At 34.5% G+C, this 24,267-nt stretch overlaps 1 long non-coding RNA gene across 1 annotated transcript in view; it reads left to right on the top strand.

The window, feature by feature from the left end:
- The first annotated feature begins 2,180 nt into the window (after positions 1-2,180).
- LOC125620183 overlaps positions 2,181-24,267 on the top strand; it is a 55,039-nt gene continuing 32,952 nt past the window's right edge. Inside the window, exon 1 of the long non-coding RNA XR_007351784.1 lies at positions 2,181-2,530. This is a non-coding gene — a long non-coding RNA (uncharacterized LOC125620183). The remainder of the gene's footprint in view (positions 2,531-24,267) is intronic.

A 24,267-nucleotide genomic window follows, 5' to 3' on the forward strand; every position in this document is an offset into this window, starting at 1 on the left:
TGTTTGAACTTTGGCCTGCACACTGTCTGCATTGTTCAGGAGCAGGACTTTCCCATCCCATAGTCAAGGGGCATCAGGGTGTAGAAGCAATTTGGTGGGGGGTGGGGGGTGTATCTGGGATTGAATTCAGGGGCATTTGACCACTAAGCCACATCTTCAGCCCTATTTTGTATTTTATTTAGAGACAGGGTCTCACTGAGTTGCTTAGTACCTCGCCCTTGCTGAGGCTGGCTGGAACTCCCCATCCTCCTGCTTCAGCCTCTTGCACTGCTGGGATTACAGACATGCACCACCACACCCAGCCTGCACATATAAGCCAAAGAGTTTTAAATTTCCTTTTAAGTAGATTCCTGTTTGGTGACAAGTTAACACTCCCACTAAATGAAATGAATAGATTTTAAAAGGATATTAAAGAAAAAGCTATCCTGTCTTCAAGAAAGTATACAAACTTCTCCAAAAAACATACAATTTAAGACATGTCTCCCAAGTACAACCCACTGACAGTAAAATCTGATACTTTGTACACCTGCAGAGGTACACATCTGAATGACAATAAGGCTCCAAAATTAAAAGGCTGATGCTTGCTGAGTATCCAAGAAGCCTTCCAACAACACAAAACAATTCCCACTAATACTGCCCAGCAGTGCTTGTGAGCTGGGGCCAGATGCCAAGACTGGCATGCCCAGGAGGCACAGGCACTTGCTGGAGAGACATCACTGATCATCTGGAGCGCAAGAGAGTGTGAAACAGAACTGAGCCCAGGAGAGGAAAACACATACTTTTTTGCATGAATCCCTCTGCTTGGTCATAGCTCTGAGTATCTAGTCCCCCAAGTTCACACTATCAGATTCACTGATTTTTTTTTCATGTTTTACATGAACAATTAAAAGATTACTTTTAATAAAAATTAGTAACATTTCCATAGGAAAGGTCTCTAATTGAATACAAACTATACAGATGATAAAACTGTCATAGATTGCAATATGCACAAATATTTCTACATACCCAAATTTTGGCAAAGAAGATCAAGGACAGAGATAGAAAACCCAAGAAGGCAAGTTCTATTTGTGCCCAATTCATGCAAAATAGGGGTACCATCTTGTCAGCTTTGCAAAAGACCAGGAAAGTGATGCCTATGACACCCATCCCAACTCAATCTTTAAGAGGTTAGGGAGAGGCCTGTGTAATCATGTAATATTCCTTCTTTTTCTAAAAAGTGAAAAAGATAATCCATGAAACATAAAAATATCTGATTTTGTGTTCTTTGTTTTTCTAAGCTAAGTATATATCGTTGAGTACATGCAGGGAAGTCTCATCATGTTTGACATGACATATAAAAACACTGTTTTTCTCCCGTATAAAAGAAGTGAATTTTGTAATCTTGACAGTACACTGAGATACAATACTTTGGACATGACTTACATGTCTATTTAATATCTATTTAATAAAATTGCAAACTTTCAGTAGAAAGTTTTCTGACTATATGATTGGCACTTCAATTTTGTCTTTTTTGTATAATTACTCAGTTTACCCTGATTTGGTTAATTTCTCTTCCACTGCTAATCTGCTAGCCAAAAAATCTTGTCACTTGAAAAAAGAACTCTCTTAATACTTAATTTACCTTTCATTCTTTTATTATTTATTTAGAACTTACTATATCCCTGGCTACATATATGTAAATATGTATAAGGTATGTTTTCTATTGCAAGAGATAAACCAGCAGTGGTGGTGGTGTGTGCAAAAGTTGAGAGAGAGAAGGGAAGTGAAGACAGATGCAAACCCCAGCTCGCTGCCCCATGACAGCTCTGATTCTCCTTTCTGTGACAAGCGGTGGTCCTTACGCCTCAGAAGAAACATCATAAGTGAGAAATAGAAAAGGAAATTACTTTGCACGGAGCGGCCAGTGGAACCAAAGCAGAAGAGCGGAGCGCCCTTTCCATCTGCCTGACGTGCAGGACGTGGGAACCTGCAGAGCTCTAGAGCCTTGTTCAATAAGGACGTCTGGGCATGTGTCTTCCAAGGCACAGAGTTGGCACCCCATACCCCCTTCTCCTCGCTGACCCTGACTGGCCTTCACCGCCCAGAGCTGGCGAGAGCTGAGTGCAGACAGTGAACTGCGCCCAACCAGCGCAAAGCGAGGCTGGACTCCCCAGCTGCCCCCACATGCGCTGGGTCCCTAAGGCAGGGGAAGGCGGAGGCGGGGCGCCAGCTGCGCTCCCAGACAAGCGCCTGGCACACAGCGTGGTTGCCTCCGGGATTCCGCTTTTCCCCCTTTCGCTTCTGGACCCGCAGGGGACTGAACTCCTTTGTAGAAAACATTGCCGTCTCCTCCCCTTGGCTCTGCGGGTCCCCCTTCCCTCCCACCTCTTCCCCGTGAGCCGCTCCTCCTCAGGCAGCAGGCGGGCAGGCGGGCAGCACAGCGGCGGTGGAGGCGCGGGTGTGCGAGACGGACGGCTGCAGCAGCGAGATCAAGCTCCAGCGTCCCACGTGCATCCAGCTGGGCTTCCGGGGCGCGGACTTCTGCTCGCAGGTAGACCCCCGCTCCCCGGAGCGCTGCCTCCTCTGCGGACCCTTCCTCCTCTTCATTAGGATATATTTATAATCACACATAACACAATTTGGTCAATTTCATTACCCAGTACTTCCGCTTTCTCTCCCATCCTCTCGCCCCTGGATCCCATCCTTTACACTACTGTTCTCTCTTCTGTCTTTATGAGATATTGCGTCCCCCCCCCCTTTTCTCTCTACCTTCCACATAGAATGGAAACAGATGACTCTCACTCTTTGAGTCTGGCTTATTTGACATTACACCATGTTCTCTAGTTTCATTCATTTTCCTACTAATGACATAATCCACCCTCCCAGGGCTCAGTAAAACTCTGTTGTGTCTATAGGTATCACATTTTCTTTTGTCTTTTCATCTGGTAACAGACACATAGGCTGCTTGTATGACTTGGCTATCATTGATTGTTTTACTATAAACATGAATTGTGCATGTTCTGCATGTTTATAAACATGATTATTTTGCTCTATATGTGCTAACTAAGAGTTCTTCTGGATAAATACTGTGGAGTGGTGTAGCTGGGGCATATGGTGGTAATATGACTACACCATTGAAGAACCTTAATATTGATTTCCATAGTGGTTGATCAATTTAGGATTCCACTGAGGATCCCTGTTCCCTTTTTCCTGCATCCTTGTCAGCATTTCTTTCTTTCTTTCTTTCTTTTTCCCCACATTTTTCCTTGTCAGCATTCCTTACTATTTGTACTCTTGATGGTTGGCATTCAAACTGGACGAGATAAAACTCAGTGTAGTTATGATAAATTATTTTTTAAAAGGAGAAAAATTCCTGAAAATTAAGAAAGGAACTTTTGGCCAAGCTTGGGGGCGCCCTTCTGTAATCCCAGTGGCTCTGGAGGTGGAGGCAAGAGGATCTCTAATTCAAAGCCAGCCTCAGCAATTTAGCGAGGCGCTAAGCAACTCAGATCTTGTCTCTAGTAAAATACAAAATAGGGCTAGGGATGTGGTTCACTGGTCGAGTGCCCCTGAGTTAACTCCGTTGTACACCCCCTCCCTCCCCGTCCCCCCCCCCCAAAAAGGCACTTTTGCATGACCATGTGATCCTAATATCATTTTGCATTGTTATATGCAAATTTATGTCAATAAATTGTTATTCCATAGTGAATTTTTCTTCAATTAATAAGCTTATGCTTTACATTAATACTTAAGCAAAACAGAAAAAGTTTAAAATAATAATCTTTGTGATAGAATCACATTATTGAGAACAAAGCAAATAACAGTTTTTTTCCCTTGTTTTAATTTTTCAAATGATGTTAAGTATGGAATTTCATGATAGGTATTTCTATTGAAAAAAGTGACCTGTGTAACAAGATTAATTTCATTTTAATCATATGAGTCTGTATTAAACGGTCTTTGCTTGTATAGTTATATTGAATATTGAACATCATCAATTTCATTTTTGATATTTTTGTGCTGATTTATGCTTAAATAATATCTTTGTGTTCTTTTAGCTGTTAAATAATCAAACCCTTTATCTATGCTCTTCTGCAGTCAAGCAGCCACTGAAATTCCATTCAACATTTAGCAACCTTAAAAATCTCTGTCTATAACTGGACACACACAAGCTGCACAAAATGGTCATGAAGCAAGACCCACAGAAAACAGACACACACAATAAGGAACTGTGTATCTTGGAGCACATTTTATTAAAAATAGTGATTCACTGTTTTGGGTTTTGTTTTTAAATTGCTATAGGGAACTATGTATCTAATCTTGTTCTTATAGGTATAAAATGATCTCCGCTAATATACTCATCCTTGAAAGAATTACAAACTAAAAAAATAATTTATTGTGCTATAGTATAAATGTAATAGTTTGTGTACTGTTATAAGACTGGTGACACTCTTATAGGTAACTGATTCACTGTTGATTAATTGTTGCCCTTATTAGCCACACAGTGAAAATAGCATATTGATTTTGTGCCTAGAATTGGAGGATAATTAATATGAGCTATATTATTCTATGTTGTGTCTAAATGAACATCTTAATGTTAAAGATAATGATTTTGTGATTCCTTATAGTATACTTTGAACATATTTTCAAGATCTAAAAATTGGAGAATTAGAATTTAATCAAAATGAAATTAAGTATGTGTGAACATTTAGCATTTAAAATAAATATAAAATTATTTCAATTTCTAGTTTGTTATCATTAAATGTAATTTTACTTTTTTCCTAATTTACATGGCTATGGTATGAAGCTAATACTCTAAAAACAGTAGATCTTAAATTACTTTTTTCCTGTGCAGATTAGACATAAATTTTCAAACACAAGACTAGGTACATACTTTCCTCCTTCACCCTCTGAGACATAGAGTGTTAGTTGTTGCAGCAGTGTAGACCTTGTGACATAATTGAAGGCCTCTGAGTTCTTATGGTCCATCAGGCCATTGTGATGTAGCTGATTAATAACTCTCACAGGATGGTAGTAATCCAGAAATTCCAACTTCACCTTAACAGTCTTTTGCTCTCCATTTAATAATAACATAAATGATTGCAATTCACTTAAATAATGTGCCTTTATCCTTAACCTTAATTCTACCTATAGGCAACCAAGCAAAGGCATCATTAACTCAAAGGTGGGAAATGTAATAATTGATGAAAAGATGAGATAATTACTTGGGAGTGAAGTAATTATCAAGAAAGAAGGGAGAGATGGAAGCAGTTGTATTTTTGCAAAAAACTGCTTAGAGAGAAAACATACTGGGTTAGAACTAAAAGCTTTTTCTGAACAAAAGCAGCATTTTCCATGCAGTGCTATTTTCTAAAACAGAAGATGCAGTTTTATTTTGGAATATTTTGTTTTCCATTAATTTGTTTTGTGAACATGCTTTATTTTAATATATTTAGTCTCTTTTCTAGACATCATTGTATTACATCAATTCAGATATGTAAATACTTTTCCATTTTCATATTCCTTAAATTAAGGTGCATTTTTAAATTGGTAAATGTTTAATGTAGTTTTTCTTTTCTGAAAAACCTTTGTCGACTTGAAAGACAGTATTACAATAGATAACACCTTAGAAATCAAGACAGATAGACCTTTCAATAAACTCATTCATTTAACAAATATTTACTGATATTTCTCGTCTGTGAGAGATAAGACTAGGCGGTAGGAAATCCAGTGCAAGGAGGCAAGGTCTTAATCATCTTAAGAGTTCTTCAAAGTAAAATAAATATGTAAAACCTTAGTCTATAATCTAGTAAATTATCACTGCAGAATAATGCGGATACATTTAAAATGTTGTAGAATGGGCTGGCGTTGTGGCTCAGCAGTAGAGTGTTCGCTGGGTTCAATCCTCAGCACGACATAAAAATAAAATAAAGGTATTGTGTCCAACTACAACTAAAACAAAATATTTGAAAGAGAAAATATTATGGGGTATCCAAAGAGAGTGAGAATAATTCTGAATGTGGTTTTCAGAGGAGAAAGATCTCATCAAGTGGAAGGATTCCTGGCAGGGGAAGAACCTAAGCAAAGGCAGGGAGGTGAGACATGTCAGGGTGAACTGGAATGACAAGTGCTCTAGCAGAACACTAGTAGGCAGGTTCTCTCGAACATGAATAACAAACAGAACATTTTAAAAAGAAAAATCAATTTGAAAGATACATAAAAATCTTATTTCACAATAAATTGCAGAAAGTATACAAAAATCATGTTGTTATATTGAATGACAGAAGTGAGGTAACTCAAATTCTGTTTCTTCCTGTTTATAATAATATAATGTCTGTGCCTATATTTAATCTATTGTGTTTTTAAAGTTTTATTTTATTGTGGTAAGAACACTTAACATAAGATGTATCCCCTAACAAACATTTAGGTATAGAAGACAGTGTCATTAAGAAGAACAAATTTGTGCAGCAGATGTCTAGAATGTAATCATCTTACATTATTGACACTGTATGCCCAGTGAGGAATTGCTCATGTAATCTGTAGTTTTAATGCAGGGATAGGTAGTATCACAGGGTCTGTGGATATGAACTCTGCATGAAGTGAGTGCAGAGGACATCAAAACTTCATGACCACACTCTTGACTGTGTAATGAAGGTGTCTCAATTAACACCCACATTCAATACAGTTTTTTTTCCTCCTCAATTTAAGGATCACTAGTAAAAACATGATAATCTGAAAATTGCAAGTATACTATTAAAATTCAACAATAGCCAAAGCTCTAAAATTGTTTAGAGCTTTGACAAAGATTTTTTTTTTTTTGAGAGGGGGGGGAAATTTTTTTAATATTAATTTTTTAGTTTTCGGTGGACACAACATCTTTATTTTATTTTTATGTGGTGCTGAGGATCGAACCCAGCGCCCCACGCATGCCAGGCAAGTGTGCTGCCGCTTGAGCCACATCCCCAGCCCCAACAAAGAATTTTTGAGAGGCAATATGGTTTTCACTGAACTAGGTTAGAATTACCTGCATGCTAGTAGAGTATTTCCATTATTCAACCATTTGTAGGCCACTTAATTATGAGATAATAATAACAAATCTGAGGTAAATATACTTTATGTCCTAGAAATTCTTTGTATTTACTTCTATTACTCATGGTTTGCTTTACTACAGTTCTTTTATGTATTATTTCTTTTAATACATGACAGGAATAAAAAAAGCCATGGGCCCACAGTTCAAATCTGACCTGTTATGAGTGTTTTTATAAATAAACTTTTGTTAGAATAACCATGATAATTCATGTACATATTGCCTATGGCTGCTTTTAAGCTTCAAAGCAAGAATGTAGTAATTAATACAGATTAAGTGGACTGAAAAACCTAAAATTTAAGCTACCTTTTCCCTCAAAAACAAGTTTACAAATACCGAATCTGTTACATGTACGAAAATTTGGATATGTTAAAGTTTACTTCATATTGGATTAATTTATTGTACTGTGTTAAAGAGAAACAGGAAAGCAGATAAAATTAATCTATGTTGGCTAGGATGTATGTGCTGTCTGAGAAAAGCATTACTGAGGCAGCAGTTGTTTTAACATGACTGAGAGGTCAACAGAGGAAACAGGTTTATATTTATTAATATTGTAACAAAAATAGCATTTGTAGAAGAAAAATGATTGATGCTTTAGCATCCATACAAGGTAGAGTTACAGGAAATAATATTTCCCCAGATGATTTATAACTTTGTTATACAGAAACAGATGTCTTTTTAGTAAAAATATTTCATGTCTGGAAATGAGTGTTACAAATGCTATTTTTCCCCTTCAGCATAAGCTGTATGAACTGCTTCACAAGTTTGGTGGTACGAATACAGTTGAATATTGTACTTGTCCAATTAATGGCATGAGTTCTCTCCTTTTTGCCAATAAGTCGAATATCAACTGTTTTGGACCCTCACAACTTCCAGAATTCTATTAGTTTGGAGGTTTTTTTCATTCTAAAGAATACACAAATGTAAGTTGATGAGCTCAAAATATGCTGCACACAAGTTACCATGTTCAAATGCTTCTGGGCCCTTTTGCTGGAAGTAGCTCTGGAATTTAGAGTCTCTGCGGGCTCTGGATGTCGACTCCTGAACTCTGTTCCTTTTCTTCCCAGTAGGCTCCTTGTCCTTTTTCTACAATCATTTCTACACAGAAAGGGACTAGTGGTCAGGGAAGCTTCAGTCAAAACACTGAAGGTCAAGTATCTCTGTCCCCATTCACAGAAGGGTGATTTTTCGTCACACTGTTGCATAATTGGGAGGATCACTCAGTTGACTTCCTAAAATAATACAATTTCTAAGGTAAAACTGGGCCCAGCTAGAGAAAGATGTGGGTGACAACTTTTTGTTTCTAAAATAATATGTACTAACAACTTTACAAGTCATACATTTAAGTGTGGAATTAGTAAGAACTATAAGTAGTATATGCTTTTAACTGTTTAATATCTTCCAAAGTGTTTTTAAGTTATTTTCAGTAATTTGAAGGGAAATACTGATATTAAGCTAAATTACCAAAATAAAGGAAACCGTGTAAAGCTGAATAAGATGTATTTAATAATTTAGTCACAAATACCTTGTGTAGTCACAATTTTAACTTTGCTTCTTCTAATACATTATGCTTGATATTCTATTTAATCTCTCATTCTTAAGCTATATAAACTGTAGTATTTTCATATCATAAATGAGCATAAAGAATATTTTGTCTCCATCTTATCATCATAATATTAGATATCACTAGCTACTACTGACTGTTCGTACTTTTCTCTCCCCTTTGACTTCTGTGTTTTGTTGAAATGATATTCTTTTGGACATTCCTTTTTTTAAGTTTCTCAACATCCAGAATTGCTATGTATTTGGAAGCTTTCTTTGATCTAAAGAATACAGAGAGAGAGATGTATTCTGGAAATCCAGTAGGTAGAGAAAAGTTGCTGTGTTAAGTGTCCCTGGCTCTTGTTGTTGTCTGATGTTCCAAGAGCTCTGATATCTAGTTTAGAATACAGTTAGTAAAATAGAAAGACTCTAAAAGGGAAACTTTGTCCCAACACCAATATTTATATTTTCAAATTTAAGTTTGAAATTTCATATATGAAATTTTTAATATTTTAGTATCTGAAGTTTATGGCATGCAATTGGCAAACATTTATTGTGCACTTACTGTGATAAAGTGCTTGGAATTCAAATATACAAGATATAAGACCCTCAGGTGGTGTGTGGTATAGCTGCATAAAGTGACAAGCAGAAAAAGAATTTGTGCACGTTCTATATCTGTTAGATGGGAATTAACAGAGTGCCATAGAATCACCTAGAAAGAGCAACTGAGGGAATTGTAAGTACCAGTTATCAGAACATCCCATTGATAGACTCACTTTAGAAAGCTAGGTAGGAATCAGTCAGGCAATGACATGGTATAAGGCAGGAATTATAAGGCATTGGAAATGCCATATTAAGGAGTAAGGGGCTGAAGGTGCACAGAAATACTCAAGCTTGACCATCTAGAGAACCCAAAGTGGTTTGCAACACTAGAATTAGCATTTTTGTTTTAAAGTGCAAAGAAGCAGGTCAAATTAGTGAAAAGGATCCAAGTCATGAAACACCAACCCCCCAAATAGAATTTTTCTAAAAACAAAGAGTGATATGGAATGATTTTAATGACAATAATGCAATCAGGTATACTTTCTGTGAAAATTGCATTGATAGAGTTATTAGAGTCCTTTATTGTATGTGTGTATATGTATTTAAGTGAATTGAGGAGGAAATTAATAATAATTATACTATTATAATAATTGTTGAAGATCTGAGCTCTGGAAAGATAAATATGAATATAAAGGAAGAATCCTATTTACGAATTGTGATTAGAAGAATCTATTAATTTATGAGGGTTCTAAACCTTTAATCTCTTCCTCACCATGAAAAAGTTTTTGAATTTGCCTTTACACAGTCCTCTCTGCTTACTGGGGCAATTTTATAGCTCCCACCTGGGTAGAAGCTGACTCAAAGCCAGTGAACTCTCCAAGGTGCCAAAGGAAAGGAGGATAGACTGCTCATGGTCAATGGGAGATGAACTGGAAAAGAATGGACAGAAGACAGAAGTTCTTGCCTAGAGTAATTTCTGGAGCCAAGCATTTTGTTATTTTAGTGCTTCCTTTTGGCACTGAAGGCTGGGGGCTGTCAAATGAGAAGAGAAAGTCAATGAGAATGGACAATCTGTTAATATATTTCATGGGAAATTCTGTTAATATATTTAATCTGTTAATGTATTTGAAGGAAGGAGAAAAGGGAGATAGAAAGCAGAAGGGAAGGTGGAAAGTGAATCAATTTTATTAAGTGAAGGAAAAGATCAATTTCAGTATCTTATAAAAATTCCTATTATCAGAGTTAGTCTTAAATTTTTTTTAACAATGATCTGTCATTGATGTCATAAAATCAATTTCTGAACTGAGAAATAAGTAGTCTTGCAGCACTTGTAGATTTCTTTACATTTTTTGTCTTTATTAGAACATTTGAACATTTGATCCAACATTATGTTCTTAACCCCCATCCTCACTATTTGTGAAAGTTTGAAATACTGTAAGCAAATAGCAATTTGTGTCTTCCCACTTTTAAAGAAAAAAAAAAACTTTCTTACAAATAAAACACTTGTGGAAGTCACTCAACAATTATGCAGTAATATTTAACTTAGAGATATACACAATCAACTCCTTTTTAGTCTGACGTTGACACTTGCCCAACATTACTTTATTGGATAATATCAAGTCCATCTTTTCATATTCAGTATCATTTTCTGGGGTTGAATTGAATAACAACCATTATTTATAATTCTGTTAATTACTTCCTTTGACTAAAAAAACCTCATTGCAGTTACTATTGGATCTCTTCAGTGCTTCTTAACACACTACCTTAAATACAACTCCCATGTCTGTTAGCACAATGCACTTTGACCTTCCTAGTACCTGATGTGCCCATCAATAGTACCTTTAGCTAAGAAAGCAAGAGGTGCTTGAACTGCTGTCTGTTTAATCATCAAAGTTTCCATAGAGCTCAATAATTTTTGTTCTTGTTCTTATCTCAATGAAACTGTCCTTTTCCAAATTGTTATTTTAAGAGAAATATACCAAGTATTAAAGAAACAAAATGATGGGCGATATTGAAAATAAGTAGTAAGATATGAGAATTATTTTTAATCTTAAATTATATTGACGAATATGATTACATTTTAACTAGTTAAGCGCTCATATTTTGCAAGTGTTCAACTATTGAATCTCAGTACTGTGTTACAATGTACTTCTTCATTGTGATTTGGGAGCTCTGAAGGAAGGCAAAGACAGCCACAAGTCATGTTCAGGGTCTAACTTTGTACTCCTGTGAATTGAGAGATTGCAAAACACATGCTCACTTATCAAAAGGAAAAAAAAAACAAAACAAAACTACTTTTCTCGATTTGAGATTTGATGTGATTTTAAAGTAGTTTCTTTTGTACCAAATTCAGGACTACAAGAGACAAGTATAAATTTATCGTCATGTATGTAATACTTAAAACTACTTATAAAACGGAAATATGAAAGCAGATTTTCAAAATGTTGCAAATGGCTGCTTTTCAGTGTCTTTTCTAGTGGCAGTGTTTATTCTAGAATCTTTTATTTTTTTTGGTCTTTTACTTCATGACATCTAGCAAACTTTACTGATAATCAAGGGTGAATAACTTATAACATCTACAATCAATATGTAATCAAATATGATGAAAAAATATTTATGCATGCTTATTACATTTCTATATATATTTTCAAATGAACTATTTTAAGGATTGCTATTTAAAACTTTATTCTGTAGATGTTAAACTAGGAATGTTCTTTTTGTGATAAATACTCCAGTACAAATAGGAATATTCAAAATTAATCTGGTATTAGTAGTGGCATTTAAAATCCAGTCTTTATATTTGATTTCGTTTTGTCCCTGCCTTCAGTCTGATGCTAATTTGTATGTTAGTATGAACATTTTCAGGAAATAACTTTGTTCTTCAGAGTCACTTGTAAATACTTGACATCTGAAATTTATTAAATGAAAATTGATTGCTTTTCATAAAAAAGGACATTTTACAAGACTGTATAATCATATTAAAATAATGACTGGACTACTAATGGGAATTAAATGTGATGCTGGGTGTTCTGACATGTGGCCTGGAAGCTAGGTCTGCATATAAAAAATGTTTCTATCCCTGCCTGTGGATTTTGAATCTCAAAATAATGAGTTCTGTCAAATAATTAATTTTGTTGATAGGACTAAGTTCAGAATATACAACCTCACACACATATATTACAATTATTCAGAATAACAAGATGATATAAGACAACAATCTTCGATTCTGGCTGTCAAACTTGCTCAGATCATTTCTTTTAGTACTTTAGCGTTTCCTGTTACTAACTTTGAATGTAGTATATAAATCATTATCACTAGTGCCATTCACATAATGTATATTTATTGTCATTGAAGGTTGCTTTATGTGTGTAAGTATAGGAAAAACTAGTGTTTGTACAAAACACTGCAGTGATATATTCTTTTCTGAAACTAAGAAAATGCAGCCATGTAATTGTTTTGTATATTTTATTTATGTTAATTTTTTTACTCATGTAATTACAATGTGTTTTAAGCTTTTATTTATTTATTTTATTTATTTATATGCGGTGCTGAGAATCAAACCCAGGGCCTTACATGTACTAGGCAAGCACTGTACCACTGAGCTACAGTGTTTGTTTTTCTGTGTTTTAAATCTTCTCTGTATTTACTAGCATATTGAGATGTACAACTCCATAATTACTTTTTTAATGGTAGCACTGACAAATGTACCATGACATTAGAATGACACCATTTTCTGGGTCTTCTGGTGTGTTTCTAAGTATGATGGGCCTCACTTTTCATTGTCCAGATGAAGTGTATAATTCAAATTGTTATTTTTTTATAATACTAATAATTAAAATATTTTGTGAAATACTAGTTATTAGATATTTGATATTCTATAAATATACTTAGTTATTTTAAGTGAAATAATGTTTTTTTTTTAGGAAATGGAACTTAATGGTTAGTTTTCACAATTATCATTAGTATAAAAACTAATTTTCAAATTTAAGAAAAATAAGTATGTTATATTGGGTCACAATGGACTTTGTATTTTATTTAAAATGCATCTTATTTAGAAGATTTTGTAAATTCCACATTTATGCAATTTTACGTTTAAATAGTCTAGTTGAATTTTCCTAGTTGAAATATCATTTTTGGATAAATTTTTTTTAGCCTAAACCAATCTGCTTTTTAAATTTTTAGGATGATGCATATTTTATTCTCTTCTCAAGGAAACAAAAATAGTAAAAGTTTCTATATGTGAAATCTGTCACAAAGCAGAGCTCAATGTAACCCTCAATTGTACATACTTACGCAATCCAAGTAGGGTTGTCACCTAGCTGGTATTTACCTAGAAAGTGCTACCTGTACTTTGACAAAGTATCTAGAACATATTATAGAATTAGGTTTCTTTTTCACTCACCTGGTAAATTAATGATGGGGGAGTTTCCATTGCTCATTGTGTTTCTATTCTGCCTTTCCCTGCCCCATCTCCTTTTCTTAAAGTAAGAAACAGCAGCAAATTCTACAGTGACCAGGAGACTCTCCCTGGAGCTCATTCATCCATCATTTATATATGATGATTATTTGAACGCACAGTTTTGCTTTGATTTTTCCTTATTGACTGCAGGTGTGCATAATTGTATTAATAATCGTATCATCTTGTGAAATGCAGGTATTATTGTCCCATGCAGGACGCTATTTAATCTGTTTAATTGTTGAAGTATCAAATACCAAAGTCTAATTATGGATTCTCTAAGTGTGCAGTTCTACAAGGAAACAATGCATAGAAATTGTGGCTGGGTAAGATATACTAGTAGGCTTTCAGTCTAAAATTCAGACAGTGGCATATGGTTAGCATCTTGAAATCAGGAAGAAATGAAACTATGCAGTATATTAATTTGCCATCAAGGATGGATTGTCAAGTCTCCTTAATTGCATAAAGTTTTTATTTGCCCCTTGTTGCTCTGTGACATGGGAGATAAGCCTGAGTGACTTTATAGCTGCCAGAGGTTTATTTTTTCTCCAACAGCAGGGCAGATGTTTAGCACAGAGAAGGTCTCACCCTGCATCCATAGAGGATAGCTCACAGCTGTGGTTCTGGTCATTGTTGTAGGCAATTGCAAGCAGCTTATTTGAGTTTATATTTTGCTCAGTAATTATTAGATCCCCAGGACAGTATATTTCACAGTTAACTGAACTGTGCTGTTGATTTTCCCCTTTGGTAGGCCTTATATGCATTTCTAATCTTTTCTGAAGGAAGAAAATTTAGGATATATTTCACCAGTTGATACCTGGGATTAGATTAATGACTGACATTTCTAAGAGTATGCATTGATGAATTTAAATAAAAACTTGTTAACCTAATACATTAGGGTTAATGTACTCTTGTTGCTATCATTGTAAAGGGAAGTGATTCAGAGGAACAATGGAGGAAAGTGGTGTCAGATGGAAAGGTCCTTCAGTACTTCCAAACACTATTTTTCAGAGATTGTTATTCCCACAGGAATTCGAATACCATGTGATGTTCAAGTTAACACACCTTGAGAAGAAAATAAGACCCCCTAATTCATGAATAAGGTAACATTAATACAATGATCAAGTTAACTCAGTTGTTTTGTACTAAGATGAACCACAGATAGGAGTTACATTTAGTGCTGAGTTAAATGTTACTGATCTTGGACTTTGCCCTGTAGATGTATGATCAGTATCACCAGACTTTCAGCTTAGTTGCTTTCTGTGTAAACCAAAACCAGTATAATAAGTCCCATCTACTTCACAAGGTTTATATAAGAATCAAAGAGATAATAATAATGAAGCATTTTGTGAGGTTCAAATTCCTATGTAAATATAAAATGTTATTTATATAAAAAACTTAAAAGGAACCACAGTATGAGATATATGCTTATCATTAACATTTATTGCATGATTACCATATGTCAAGTACTGTGAAAGCTATCTATAATTTGTTTTTTGACACAAAAAGAAATTTTCAAAGTTTGCTTTATTATTTGATCCAATTAAAAGGGCAGTCCATTCTACTTGGAGGAAATCAAGAATGCTACACATTTTGCCTTAGATCATGATTCTCAGGCTACTACTTTCATTATACCATTCCGACTTAGGACTTAGGATTCTGCTTTCATTAAAGTATCACAAGAATTTTCGATGTGTTAAGGTCTTTAAATGCTACATTTCATTTGACCTGCACTGGGTTTAAAATGTAACAATAGGTGTCTGCCTTGGACCATTTCCTCTGCTATAACAAAATATCTGAGATCAGGTAATTAATTAATTAATTTATTTATGTATTTATTGCTCAAGACAGTACAATGATCTTGACATATCTACATTTGATTCAAATAGGGTATGAATTCTCATTTTTCCACATGTACAGATTGCAGGGTCACATTGTTTATACATCCATGTGTATACATACAGCAATCCTAGAGATCAGGTAATTTATAAAGAACAGAAATTTATTTCTCGAGTCTGGGAAGTCCCAGTCAAGGTACTGGCAGGTTTGGTTTCTGGTAAGGACCTGGTTCTGCTTCCGAGACAGCAGCTTTGACAGGGAGGGCAGGCTGGAGAACCTGAAGGGCTGAGCTAGTTCCTTCTAGGTCTTTTCTAAGGTCACTAATCCCATTCACGAGTGCTCTGCCTTTGTGACTTAATCACCTCAAAAGCTCTCACGTCTCAATGCTGTCACATTGGGGCATAAGTTCCAACATAGGCATTTTGGAGGGACGCATACTTTCAAACCAGGGTAGCACCAGTTTTGCCTCAGTCTAATAATAGGCATTACATGACTTAAGTCCAGATTCTGAGTAGGCTTTGTGTTGTGTGTAGATTGTGGCCTGCAGGTGTGGACTACATTGAAGGCATGGTTTTGCAGGTGGAGATGTTATTATAGATGAGAAAGTCATCTAGGGAGTCCTTGTAGTTCTAGTGATGGTTCCCTAGAAGTACCTGTTATATGTAAATATTTTACAGAACCTTGGGGATAATCAGACAATACTATAAATAATACTTGCTGACTATGAAGTAGGTAAGAGACTATTAGCATTCTTTAAAAATCATTTTGGTCTTTGGACTTTCATGCCCACAAAACCTACTTATATATTTCCAATACCTATGTTTTTCTATATAAATCTTTGGGAAAATTGAGGGCATTAGTGTTTGTGTTTATGATCCTAAATGATATTCAGTTTTGTCTTACTGAATAAGCCACAGCTGTCAACTAAACAATAGCTACATAGTGATAGCTATTATTTCTAAATATACTTTAGTAAAAAACTGGCTTTTTCCTCATCCAGTAGAAACCACTCCCCGTCCATAGCTTTACTTTTCTGTTTGAGTCTATCATGTATAGTAGTGCTATCATGGGTTTTTTAAAAAATTTTAGTTGTATATGGACTCAAGGCCTTTATTTGTTTTTATGTGGTGCTATGATCAAACCCAGTGCCTCACACTTGCAAAGCAAGTGCTGTACCACTGAGCCACAACTCCAGCCCTAAAGGAATGTTTTCATAGGTGGTCATAAAGTACTGAATTCCATTTGAAATAAGAATTGAATATCCCTTAATTTGTTATTGAGTTTATATTCCTTTTAACACTGTTCTTAAAAGATTATGAGAGATTTAAAAGCATACCATTATCAATTATGTAGTTCAACTTATTGACTGTGTATCTGTGCTTCTCAAAATTGTGCTTCTCTTCCTTCTGTAAATATGATAAATCTCTGCCACGTTGTATAATCCAGCCTACTTAATGTACATAGATCCTTCTATTTGATTTAGATTGTTAGTCATGCTAGAAAGGGTAAAAATCACTCTACACATGAAGGACAAGAAAAATTATCCATATACAGTCTATAAGATGGAATAAATTTTGAATTGACGCAACAAGGGAAAAAAATCGATTTCCTATCCATACGGTATGACAAAGCCTCTTACAAAGGTTAATCTATCAGAAAGATTTTCTCCTCTAGCAGAATCTGACTGCTTCTTGTCAAGAGTTTGACTCTCAACAAAATTCATCATATTATCATTGAAAGCAATGGATTTGCTGATGAGTACTGTTGTTATAAAATTATTTCAAAAATCTGAAAAGAAAATTTTATTGTTATCTGCTTGATTGGTAGTGGTGGGTGGCAATATTGATACAGATGTATCTGTTGAAGTCGGTTCATAATATCAGTGAGAACTAAAAATAATGGTAGACATCTACCCATGTTCTTATTTATATTTTGAGTAAATCAAATGCATAATCAGTTTATCCCTATTTGCAAAATTTATAGAGCTCATTGACCAGATATTTAAACTTCCTAAGTGCCTTAGTCTGGAGAAGCTATTTTGTTTCTTCTGTTTTGAAGCTGCATGATCTATCTCAGCATTTCAATTTTCAGCATTTTAAATAATATGTTCTGAGAATAATTTATATGTAAATTTCATTTTGAAACTTTCCAGAGACAATTGAATTAAAGCAAAATTGATGTCAATAAGTCAAGGAAAAGTTGTAAGTCGCTTTAAATATGAAGAAAGAAGACTCCAAGAGCAAGTAGGAGACTCAACACCTTTCTCCACTTCACTGGGGTAAATGTCCCTATTTTCAAGTACATATAAGATATTCCTATGCAGATGGGGAAACTCTCCTGAGTGGAGATCTAGGTTTCTGTTCATTCTCAGAGACACAAATGTGTTCTGGACATTCTATTTTGGTTTAGTGCAGATATTTTTAAACCATAATCCATCATTATGAACGTGCGAGTGCAATTGACCGGGTGTCTATTAATGGCTATCTGTGCCATCCACTTGGATGCTAATAGGAGCTAGTAGGAATATACCTGGTAAACAGCTGATAAATGCAGTCTGCAGTGTGTTGGCCCAACTCTGGAATCTGCCCTTCTCAAATGTCACCCCTCTACACACACTAATTTCATTATTAGTATATCAAATTTGTAGAAAAATGTATAAATTGTTTAAAAAGAGCCATAACCAACATGTTGCCTGAGCACATACAATGTATACTGCAGATGAAGCTTAGAGCTAGCTATATAATCACCCTGGCCCCTGGAGAGGTTATAAAAGTCCTTGTATGTAAAATCAAAGATGCACAGAGAATGTGAAAGTCATCCCTAAGAATATATGTATAAGCCCAAACATCAGAGCTTCTGTAACATCATGTCCGTCCTATGTATATGTCAGTATTGTCCAAACGCTAGGCCATAAAACCAAAGCAAGGTACCTGTAGGGTCCTAACTGCTCGTGAGCACAAGGTCAATCAATATCAACCAATGCTGTGATACATGTCTGTAAATTAAAACATTCTCTGGTAATGTTGATTTACAAAAATTTTTGTTGAGATTAATGTATTGCAATGACCTCAGACCAAATATTATTGGAGGTTGTGTGCCATATCTCCAAAGAACTCAGCTAACTCTTTTAGAAAGAAACAGATGTAAAACACTGAGAATCATTATCTAAATCTAGTTTCATAAAAGTCATCAGATTATCAGATAACTGCCTGAGAATGTGGAAATTGTCAATGGAGAAATGTAAATCATACTTGAATTGACTCAGTATCCCTGAAAGTTGGTAAATATCATTTTTGTTGAAGAAAAATAATCTAGGGCATGAATTTCTAACTTGTGCATATATTCTAAATAATAACTAAGGGTTTTAATCACTTCCTATATGCTAAATACTGTACATAATGTTATACTACATCTCATTTAAACCTCTCAAAGTCATATCAGCAGTTCCTATTGCCATTTCTAAATTATATATAGAAAACAGAATCAGAAAGGCTACAAAGTGCCCAAAGTTACTCGGCAAGAAAAAGGCAGAGCTGGAATTGGAATCCTTGTTTGCATAACCTTGATTGACATCCCTTTTAAAAAATGAAAGTAGATTTTTTTCTCTCCAAGTTGGAAAATCTTCTATGTTTTACTAGTTATGCTTATGTTAAAATGATTACAAAGTCTGTGTGGGGACTACAAATATCCAGTGAATGAAGACACTTAAATGGCTTAATTATCTCATACCTGTAGTCACTCTCCTTGCTATTATTTCTAGAGTAGGATCTTATCAGTTCTTAAACTTGACTAAGCAAAGGAAGGTATAAACATTAATTGCAACTCTGTAGTTAATATCCAGAGGAGGGAATATGCAGTTTTTAATTTCTTCATTTCTTAGAATTTTCCAGTATTTTACAGAGTCTGCCTTATGTGGTAGCTAAAGCTCGGGAAGATGTGGAAAGTTTTTATATCATAATGAACTATTGCATCCACAAGGATAGGATCTTTTCCACTGAGAAATTATGTTCTGTGTCAGTTATTTGCATCACCTGCATTGCTAGATGGTATCATATATGACACCACATCTACATTTATAGCAGTTGAATTGAAGAAATTTGTAAATAGGGACTTTACCTGATGTATACATACAAAGGAATTTTCACTGTACCATTTTTATTTGCTATTTATTACAACCTCACATTTCAGTTTGCTGAAGGAGATTCACCACAGCACCTCTTGTGGACATTTATTTATATTTTAGGGGAGTACAGGAAATTTCAGGGCAGTGGTTGTGGGATTTAAGACCTTTCACTCCAGAACCAGTCTGCCAAAGCCACATCAATCATGATTGACAGTTATTTGTCTCTGTGGGCCATTTAGTAGCCTACATGAAATCACTTAGTGGTCTAAATTTAATTCCAGTTTGAAAAGGAGAACAAGAATGGAATGTACCTGTTAACTCAGGGTGAATTTCTCCTGTGGACATAGTGAAGTTTACCTTTGGAATTCTAGTTTTAAGTGACCTAAGAGTTTTAAAAAGAGAAAGATGTTTTATTTAGTGAATGAATGTAGTGAATAAGGCAGATTTTATTTCAGTGAGTACACAAGGGTAATTCTCTTATAATATGCACTTAGAAGTGAATATCGTGTGTCTGCCTTGATTCTCCATATTTGTCTGATTGAACTTTGTTAAGGTGAACTATGTCATAGTATTTATTACCAAGTGACTCAGAAAAAGTTGAATACAAGCTTTCGTGATTTCTACTTTATTTTATATGATTTCAGGAGTCTACTGTTTGGTGGATCTTATAATTTATTAGGAAAAATTAGAAGAACAATTTCTGGGCATTCTCCAGATACTTTATCAGGCATTTGTTCTCAATAAAAATTATAAACTGTGTCCTGGCAGTTTGTGGCTATTCCCTTCAAGGTGACATTAGTAATGGTGGTGACAAGACCTCTCAATGTGTAGTTCTTGTGCATTGTAGTGATTGACACCTTCGTTAAGTAACTTGGAACACTTTCTAGAAATACTCCAGATTCCAGAGGAAATAAGTGGGGAAAAAAGGAAAAACTAGTGTCAGCAAATGAATATTTAATAAGTACCTAGCTCAATGGCAGTAATGTTCTAAGTGCTCTCTGACTATTAAATAGAAATTGTTGTACAACTTTTTAAAGATAGTTTTAATGACTTATAGATAGTCTTTTAAAATACATAATCTCCTACTTAGAACCATTTCAAGCATTTTCTACAATAGGCATTTAAAAAATGTGAAATGAACAAAGAATGAATGTACCATTGATTACTTCTTCTGCACTTCTGCTGACTGCCTATTCCCAGCCCAGGAAAGGGGCTGTTCACCAGGTTGTCATTTCTACTGGATGTTGTTGACAGTCACAGACTGGGATAATGATGTCTCATGGTTCATGGCTCTTGGACAAATAATGGTTCAAACAGTACTCAGTGGCATAGAGTTGTGTCTGCTCTTAATGCACAATCCCTGATAGTGTAGATATAGTGCCAATCACGAACTCTTCAATGATTCAGAGGAAGCTTGTTTTTTACTAGTTCCATTTTAAGACCCTTTTATCACAAGTGGGTACTGACCCTGATTGACCCATTTCCCCCTGTCTAGTAAGAGAGCCTCATGATTGTTGGTTTGACTTCTTTATATAACTCAAAACAATTTTCTGACTAGGTCATGTTAAGCAGTGGGAAGTTATCATAAAGACATAATTATAATCTGCATCTTTGACAGCTGATTTACTACAGAAAGTTCCATTTGCAGAGGAGAAAGTGTTCAAGACTAAAGTGTTAAAGACATGCACCAAACTTCCTAGAAGTATATCAATTTGATTATATTACAGAGGATATGAATGTTCTTTGATCTGTTTGAAGTGAATACTTCTGATTGACACTATAATGTGGTTTTATCTCTTTGAATTTTATTGTTGTTAAGAAAGTATATTTACTCATTGATGGATGAAATACTCCATATATTTATATTCATTATAAATTGTTGATTGTATTATTTAGTTGTGTAGTTTCTTTTTTTCAAATATTTTTATTTTTTTTTTACAGCTTTGTTTTTCTTTCTTTGTAATCAGGTATTGAATTGTTCAGTAATCATTCACACATACTGTTGTAACACCAACTTATTGAAAAGGTAATCTGCAGTTTTAACAAAGCATAGTTTGAGCAAACAAAATCCAAATGACTTTTTTGCATTTCTAAATAATAATGACTGAATATATGCCTGGGAAGCTCCAATCTCTACTATATTTTTCCTGGAGTGCAAAGGAGTTATGCTTTTTCCATTTCTGGAACCAGCCTAACTTAATCTTGAACTTCATTCACCATTACAAATCAAAGCATCTGTTATGATCCGTCCATTCCTCCTACTCAACCGAATGAATCTGAAATTTCTTTTAGGGAAGAGCTGACAGGTGACACATCTGGTTTGAACATGCTTTTCAAAGAGGTAGTTTCTACCCTGCTGGTGCTAGTTGGAAAATGTTCAGTCTTTCAGGAATATAGTTGAGCATTGATGACTAATATTCCCCATCCTTTGACCAAGGAATTTCAATGCTGGGACTTGTCATTAATAAATTTTCAGAGTTCATCTAGAGGTATTTTTGTGAACTAAGAAAATTGGAAATAAGACAAATGTGCACCAAGCACACAAAGAATATGATGGTGTAACTTTATTACTATGAACAAATTTAAGTTGTGTAGTAAGTTATTTAACAACATAATAAAATGGATGTTCAAATAATAAGTAATGATACTTGGTGTATAGATTGTGATAAAATTTTTGATTCTAAATTATAACTTAGTTTGTAACTATTAAAAAGAATGAAGAAGTATACAATTTTAATTGCAAAATGTCTTCATGTTGTGATTATATATTTTTTCTTACATGTGTATACATATCCCTTCAAATTTCTCAAATTTATATATTTCTCCAAATTTTACTCTCAAAAGCTTACATTATTTATTTCAGAAAGCAGTTCAGTGATCAAGGCTTCAATCTTCATCGTAATTGTAAATAAGAGGGATAATAACAAACATACTGTGGTGATTTCTTCATTACAAAATGAAGATCACATTTTTTTCACAGCGTACTTCTACAAATGGATTTTTAAAATTTTTGACAGGCAGTTTTTCTTAAGATCCATTGAAAAGTTGTCACTGTTGTGGTGGATATAAGTTATATTTTTCTAATTTATGGATGCTTTTTGAAGAATAAATTCAAACTTTTTATGGCATTCTTTTGACTTACTTTTTCCAAGAAAAGAGGCTTAAATACATTACTTTGTTTTCTGTTTTCCCTGTTTGTAATTATGCATATATATGCCCATAACATATTTAAGAAAATTATTCTGTTACATGGAGGTGAATTAAAAAATATTTGGCAAACTACTATATGTCGGTTGAATTCCTACATCTTTCAGTAATTAATTCAATTATTACCTCTTTTAAGAAGGTTTCTGTGGTCTTCTCATCTGGATGTCTTCTCACTTCCTTATGTGCATACTCTCTCAGAAATGACAACTTTAGACTTTATATCTTGCATCTTTTATATCTTACCATATTTGCTATGTTTTAATTAATATTATGGTCTTTATTTGAATACTGCTTTAAGGATATAATATATGTTTTTCTGTATCCCCTTAATTATTATTCTGAGTTCTTGAATATTGTATGTAATAATATTGTTGGTTGATTCTCTGGAACATCTGGGTATATTTATTGTTTCTGTTTACTGTTATTCTGTCACTTACTCTTTATTTGAGTCTGAGTGCCTCTAATATTTACATTGGAAATTCAGGACCACCATATCTGGGATAAGGGTGGAATTTACTGTTAATTTTATATGCTCCACAAAATATTTCCTCTAAAGTGCATTTTAGAGCTGCCTTTAATATATCCTATTGGGATTCTAGGATAAAAATCTCCCTTGAATACCAATGAAAATGTTTATTCATTCAAAACACATTCTCTATGATTTTACAGAGGATTCACCATCTCTGCTGATATTTTCAGACTAAAAACCTTAATCTTTTAAATTAGCTCTCATGGCAGCTACTTAAACTTATTTGTTGTTGTTCTTAAATATAACTATTATAATCACTTCTTTGCCAAGTCTTCAGGACAAAAAATATATCCATTCTCTATTAGACATAAATAGATTTTTTCTGATTGACTGTATTTTAGGGGGCTGAAACCCTGTTAACCTTTTTGGGTACAGCAAGCCCTTAGAAAATGATCTTATTTTAATTAAATAAAATTTAAAAATCAGTTCCTTAGCTATAGTAGTAGCTGCATTTCAAAAACCATGCATGATTATTAAATACTTTCTTGATACTACAGATATAGAATATTCACATCATCACAGAAAATTCTTTGGGGCGACAGTAGTTTACAGCTTCTCTGTTATGATGGCTTTCATATGGACAATTTAGCTCATTCAAACTTCTGAATTAAAAATAAACTGCTGAAAAAAAATTATATTTCCCTTGTCATTTGTTTTACAGTTGCAGCATTTGACTCTTATTCCCATTTTTCTGCCAGAATGTAATCATTTTCCTAATGCTTAACAGCCCCAATTTTCCTCTTTTTATTTTTTTTTTAATTTTTTATTGTGGGTTGTTCAAAACATTACAAATTTCTTGACATATCATATTCCACACTTTGATTCAAGTGGGTTATGAACTCCCACCTTCACCCCATACACAGATTGCAGAATCACATCAGTTACACATCCATTGATTTACAAATTGCCATCCTAGTGTCTGTTGTGCTCCGCTGCCTTTCCCATCCTCCACCCTCCCCCCTCCC

This window comes from Marmota marmota, unplaced genomic scaffold, assembly GCF_001458135.2.
Source record: "Marmota marmota marmota unplaced genomic scaffold, marMar, whole genome shotgun sequence".
Taxonomy (NCBI): Eukaryota; Metazoa; Chordata; class Mammalia; order Rodentia; family Sciuridae; genus Marmota; species Marmota marmota.